Genomic DNA, 7,418 nt, shown 5'->3' on the forward strand with positions numbered 1-7,418 from the left:
CTCCCTTACCACTATCTTCGTTATTTTGGGGTTCTTTTTTTCATATTGACTTTTCCGAGTTGGGGTTGGTTTCTCGCTTCTTTCGCCAATTCAAAATCTTGACTTAATTCTTGCGCTACCTCTGGTCTGCTGTTGGGAAGTCTGTATAATATTTCTTTATTTCAAGTCAGTGTATGCCTTACTTTCTAAGATGGTCCTTTATCACACCATCGAGGGTCTCATTAGATTTCCTGTACATCTCATCAAGTTTATCGACAGACTCTAGAAGCCTCTTGAGAGACCTCAAAAGTGTGGTTCTGAACTCAATATCCTCCCTTGATAGTTTTGTCCTGTTTCTTTGTCTCCGCATTTTTTACGCTTTCTTGGTACACCCCCTAGTGGTCTTTGTGCGCAGTCTTGTTGTAGTTAAGCCTTGATTGTTGTAGTTAATACTAGAGGGATTTGACCTCCAGGCCAACTGGCTGTGATAATCAGCTGTCCCTAGTGCTTTTTAAATTATGGATTTTAAAAAATCATTTTTCCATTCTTACTTGATATTGCTCTATTAACATTTTAAATTTCACCGTGGGTTGCTTTTCATCATTTATGTTTTTCTAGGAAATTATGCATTTCCTCTATTTTCCGATGTGTTACTTTGCAGTTGCACACAACATTTTAAATTGAACATGTTAGGTTAGGTGGCTCAGGAGGCGACGAAGGAAATAGAGTTGATCAGAAAAGGAAGGAAGGAAGGAAAGTTTATTCTGCGTCCCCGGTAGATCCACGTACCCCAAGGACAGGGCACATGGATTCACGCCAACAGGGAGGGGGGCACTTTTTTATACTGCTGTTTGGTGAGGGGGGGGGGGCTGAGCTGAGGAATTCTCTGCCGCAGGGATCACCAGGGCATTCTACTAAGGAATTCTCTGCCGCAGGGGATGGGCGGGGTATTTAGAAAGAAGTCAGTATCTGTGTGGGGGTATGTGGATTAAGGGAGAAGAAGCTGATATCTGTGTCTGGCACTTTGATCTGTGAGAAATTCCAGGGGAAGTCCATTGTCTCATCACATGTCTGCATGTGTCTGATCCTGGGCTCTCTCCGACCTAACAGAACATTTTTCTATTTTCATCTTATTTCACTTCTTGACAGCATTCAATATAGTTGAAAACTCTGTACTTCTAGGTTTTGAGTTTCTTAAATTTGTTGAATGGATGTTAGAGATGCCTATTTTTAATGTGACAATGCAGAGGAATGCATGGTGAATATTAATAAAAATTACAGGAAATTTAAAAATTTAGTAAATTGTTGACAGTTTTATTTTCTCACTAGTACAGGATTCATCTATGTAATTATGCAATTTATTACCCTTTTCTACATTATTTTGGAAAATTACAGCCTTAGAACAGAGATCAGGAATTGTTAACATTGTGGCTGATCTGTTTGACAACAGAGCTCTGAGAATAGAGTCACAGATACTTTGTAAGCAAACAATCAGCATTGAAACCAAAGGAGAGTGATATCCTCTGACTGAAATAAATATGCCTCTAACAGATTTTCATGCTTTTCAAGACCATAACTAATATAAAATTGACTAATATAATTGCTAGTACAGCACCTAATATGGACTGCCTACTTTTTATATTAAAACTAGAGGCCCGGTGCACAAAAATTTGTGCACTGGGGGGGGGGGGTCCCTCAGCTTGGCCTGTGCCCTCTCACAGTCTGGGACCCCTGGGGAGATAACGATCTGCTGGCTTAGGCCTGCTCCTGGGTGGCAGAGGGCAGGCCCAATCCCTAGGTGCAGCCCCTGGTCGGGCTCAGAGCAGGGCTAATTGGGGAGTCGGGGCGCCGCCCCCTGTCATGCTCAGAGCAGGGTGGATTGGGAGGTTGTGATGCCACCCTCAGTCACGCTCAGGGTGGGGCTGATTGGGGGGTTGGGGCACCGCCCCCTGTCACACTCAAGGCAGGGTCGATGGGGAGGTTGCGGCGCCACCCCCTGTCACGCACAGAGCAGGGCTCATCAGGGGGTTGGGGAGCTCCCCACTGTCACGCACAGAGCAGGGCCCATCAGGGGGTTGGGGAGCTCCCCCCTGTCATGCACAGAGCAGGGCCCATCAGGGAGTTGGGGAGCTCCCCCCTGTCATGCACAGAGCAGGGCGGATCAGGGGGTTGGGGAGCTCCCTCCTGTCATGCACAGAGCAGGGCCCATCAGGGGGTTGGGGAGCTCCCCCCTGTCATGCACAGAGTAGGGCCCATAGGGGAGTTAGGGCACCGCCCCCTGTCACACACAGAGCAGGGCGGATCAGGGGGTTGGGACGTTGCCCCCTGTCACACACAGAGCCGCAGGGCGATCAGGGGGTTTGGGCGCTGCCCCCTGTCTTGCTGATCCGGTGCCAGGAGGCCTCGAGGCTCCGCTGATCCCAGTGCTGGGAGGCATATTACCCTTTTACTATATAGGATAGAGGCCTGGGGGCTGGCTGGTTTGCCCTGAAGGGTGTCCTGGATCAGGGTGGGGGTCCCTACTGGGATGCCTGGCCAGCCTGGATGAGGGGATGATGGCTGTTTGCAGCTGGTCACACACCCTTCAGGGTGGGGGTCCCCACTGGGGTGCCTGGCCAGTCTGGGTGAAGGGCTGAGGGCTGCTTTCAGGCTGGCGGTTGTTGATTGAAGCTCCCAACCGCTCCTTTTTTTAATTTTATTCTGGGCCAGCTTTAGCTCTGGCTCTAGCTCTGAGAGCAGGTATCTGGTTTGTTTCGGTTCTATAATCGAAACAATGTATAATTCCAGCTCTGAGATCCCAGCCTATATTTGTTAGAATGTTTCACACTGCCAGCTCAGAGGCCAGCAAGTCAGGCGGGGAACGTTGGAGTCTGCAGTCACTGTAGCAAGCAAGCCTCATGTTCGCTTCCAGCTGCCTGGCTGCTGGCCGCCATCTTGGCTGACAGTTAATTTGCATAAGGATACGCTGATTAGCCAATGGGAAGGGTAGCGGTCGTACGCCAATTACCATGTTTCTCTTTTATTAGTGTAGATAATGTTTTCTACATGACTTTATGAAACTGGAGCAAAAGTTAAAAGTTAAAGTAGACCATGTGAACACGATAAAATAAAGTGAGCTTCTAGTAAAAGACTTTTCTGACAAACGAAAGCCCAACCTCCGATGATGCAGCACAGCTCAGACAATAACAAACCAACCAAAGAACAGCCATGGAGTCCTCTGCATTCCAGCCTCTGTGCAAAGGGCCAGCCAGGCCCTGAGGCGGTCAGTGAACTGCTGCTTGTTAGGTTAGGTGGTTCAGGAGGCGGCGCAAGAAATAGAGTCCAGTGAATCAGAAAAGAAAGGAAAGGAAAAGGTTTATTTCTGAGTCCCCGGGAGACCCACGTACCCCCAAAGACAGGGCACGTGGATTCACGCCAACATGGAGGGGGGCGCTTTTTTTATACTGCAGTTGGGTGAGGGGCGGGGACATGAGCTGAGGTATTCAGTTGAGGAAGCTTCAGCTGCAGGGGGGTCAGCAAGGTATTCAGGAATGAGTCAGTATCTGTGTGGGGGTATGTGGATTCAGGGAGAAGAAGCCGGTATCTGTGTCTGGCACGTTGATCTGTGAGAAATTCCAGGGGGAGTCCATTGTCTCATCACATGTCTGCATGTATCCGATCCTGGGCTCTCTCCGACCTAACACTGCTGAGTGGTTTTTAAACTTGATTGTAATCCTCTCTGAGGGGGAGGAGGTCTCCTAACACAATTCATGTGGTTTAAATCACCATTCCTTTATTTAGTTCTCATACTTTAACAAATTAAATTTTGTAATGAATTAGTCATGAAATGAAAAATAAAAATGTTTCAGTTGAATGGAAAAACTTCCTATGATAAGTCTCCAAGCATCCAGGAACAAGTCAAGCTATTTCCTGCACAAATTTTCAACCAGGTTATACCACTTTATTTTTTTAATATATTTTTTATTGATTTCAGAGAGGAAGGGAGAGGGAGAGATAGAAACATAAATGATGAGAGAGATAATTGATTGCTATGTCCTGCACCCCCTCCCCCCCACTGGAGCCCGCAACCTGGACATATGCCCTTGGCCAGAATTGAACTCTGGACCCTTCAAGTCTGCAGGCCGATGCTCTATCCACTGAGTCAAAACAGCTAGGGCCAGAATGTACCTCTTTAAGCACTGAGCTTTTAACTATTTCAAGTGGAAACTGGAATCATCAAATACAGCACATATCCTACCTGCTTAATGTCATATAGTATTGACCTGGCCAGTGTGGCTCTGTTGGTTGAGTATCATCTTGTGCACCAAAAGGTCACCGGTTGAATTCCTGGTCAGGGCACATACCCAGATTGTGGGTTCAACCCCCAGTTGTGGTATGTACAGGAGGCAACAAGTTGGTGTTTCTCAGATCAATGTTTTCTTTCTCTTCCCGCCCCCTCCCTCTCTGTTTCCCTCCCTCTCCTTTCTTTTCTCTCTAAAATAAGATAAACATATTTTAAACATCATATAGTACTTTTCTTGATTCAAATTCATCATCAAACATGACTTGTATATTTTTATGGGACTGGTGTGCAGTATCCTCTATTAAATGGTCTTGAGGTGATGGACTTTTCACATTAAATTTACTTTTTGGTTTCCTCCTCCCCTGCAGTCAGCTGTCATGTTTTATTGTTTCCCTACCTCTCACAGGACCCTGTAGATACTTGTGATTTGTTCAGCAGAAATCAGATAACCAAACATCTTAGAATCAGGTGTGACGTAAGAAAAAGGAGACTGTGAAGATGGGGACCTGACGCATTCATTTCTGAATAAGTACATGTGTGTTACTAGTACATCTCTCCTGGTTTTCTCCAGATTGGTGATGCTGCCACAACTGCAGTCTAAATGAATGAAGTGCAACTAGTTAGATGCTTATGGTCACTAGTAAATAAAATATCTACCATAATTTAATAATTTAAGAACCCTGTTGAACAACAGAGTTTTGAAAGAGTAAAGCTCTCTTTGCAGAAGAGTTCAAAAGCACGTTTCTAAAGGACTATGTAAGGAAAGTAGAACTATATAGATCAGTAGATGGCTTCATTGGCCTTGCATAAACTTATTAACAAATTAGGTAACAAAACACAAAAGCAATTTAATGAATCATCATATGAGGCATTGAATTCAAAGCTGATTTGTAATGTGCTTTTCATAACACAATTTGCTTAATTATCCATATGAATGAATGAATCATTAATACCTGAAGCCTGCTCAACAGTTTTGAATACCTACTTATGTACTGGTAGTGATCATTTGCTGAGTAAGGCAATGAGTAGCTCCCTGGGTAAGAAGTAGTCCTCAAAATAATCACGTGAGGACTACTTCAATAAACAACACAGCTGTTTCTTGAACGTTTTAGAAACCCAAGATATGTATTTCAAGAGCAAAGTTATCTTGTGTTGTATTAATTTAGATGCAGTTGCTTATTAGATATCTATTTTTTAAGGAAGACATGATGGAATTCTGTTCATTTACAAGAGGAAGTGACAGCAACTGATCATAATGCATAATGTTGTTATTAAAACAACAGCTTGTCTGCAGCCCCAGCTGCTGAAAAATTTGCACAGGTGGGAAAAATATTTGGGCACAACTCTTCAACAAATTTAAATAATTGAAAATGTGAAAGGAAACTTTATTGAGAGTATACCCTCTTACTTTCAGGGTGTTAAAATTACCTTTTACGAGATCATTAGTTTTCAATTTTGTAAATGTTCTTACTTGACAAATTTAAAATTGATCATTTCATTTTAGTCTCTACATTTTTAGGAAATTTTCTCATCTCCTATGAAATCTAAGTATGGGAACCACTAGGACATGTGTAAACATTTTGCTTTGAGTTACAAAGAAACATTTAAAGAAAAGCACTTCATGACGCAGACCAGGCTATTCAAGCTTTTGGTGAGGAGGGTATTTCCCAGGCTTGTGATCAACTGTGTGGAAATAATTGGTTAACCTGACAGAGAAGCCCCTGTAGGGTTGTTGAAGAGAAGTTTTTGGGAAATAATACCCAGAACCAATTTTATATGTGTCCCTCCTCACAGGAGAGGCAAGGAAAGAGCAATAACAATTTTGGATTTATACCTTCTAAAACTTCTCACAACCACAACTACATTACTAACCCTAATTTTAAAATTCCTGCTGTTGGTCATGTGAAAGTCAAGATCACACAACAGAACCTATTTACATTACATGTAATAAATTAAAAATGCAGGTGCCATGCTTAGTGCAGTGTCTGGTACATTAAATGCTCAATAACTTTATGATTGGAAGAAGAGTTACACGTCTGCCTCCTGTACCTTCTCCACTTTGATAATGATGGCATAGTGTGTGGACTGGATTCTACCTTTAATAGACAGACTTAGAATAGCTAATAATATAAGAACTGTAATACAGTAGAAGATGAAACTAAATAGACTCTTAGGCTAAAAAATTACAAAAGTTTTGAAGCTTCTCCAGTAAGTTTATTTTGCAAACTTTTTGTATTCTGTTTTATTGGCTTACACTGTTATAAAGAGAAAAATGTTCACATAAATGCAATTTTGACCACTGAAGTGCTTGTTATTTTAATATGTTTATTTCTCATTGACCTTCAAATGTCAGCAGCTCATCAGTTTGGGTATAAGTGTTCTTGCCACCCCACCCACCCTGTCAGTGAGTCCAATAGCTCAATATACACAATATACCTAAACAGAGGCAAACAAGCCCATTGTAAAGTAAACAAACTTTATAATGTACATAAGTGTTCCTTGTTGGATTTTATATCCAGTTCACATCTTCCCTGAAATTGGGATATTTATATTTACTAGACAACAATCTCTCTAAAGCAAACAGTTTATCTCTTTGAAAACTCAAGTAATTCTTAAGAGCAATATTTTTCTTATTGATCTAAAATGAATGGAGTGTGGAAGGCTGAAAAAGAAACAAGTCCTTCAAATGATCAAGACAGAAGAAAACTGAAAGATATGTTTAATAGAGTAGGAAGAAAATTGTAAATTACATATTCTATTGAAAATATTGTTTTTCAAAGAAACAGTTTGAGACCTATTGCCCCAGACTTAGATATTTCCTCAATTAATTAAAATCAGAAGTGTTGGTTCTATTGGAGGAAAGTACATTAATTCTTTGAAGTCAGAATGAAAGGGTTGCACAATTTAATTTCTAAATGATTGAATAAAGGAAGTATCAAATATAAACAGTAGTGTAGCAAGAAAATAAATTGGCAGAAATAATTACTCCACCAGTAGTAGTAATTAAGACCACCATTTGAAAGATCTATACACAAAAAATGAAAAGATATTATTATAAGATTTTACAGCACATGATTCAATCCTAATTCATTACTATTATATTTCTTTCTTCTTCAGTATTAGTGGGCCCACATTATCTTCTGTTAATTCATTGTGT

The sequence above is a fragment of the Myotis lucifugus genome, unplaced genomic scaffold (assembly GCF_000147115.1).
Source record: "Myotis lucifugus unplaced genomic scaffold, Myoluc2.0 scaffold_268, whole genome shotgun sequence".
In the NCBI taxonomy this organism is placed as follows: Eukaryota; Metazoa; Chordata; class Mammalia; order Chiroptera; family Vespertilionidae; genus Myotis; species Myotis lucifugus.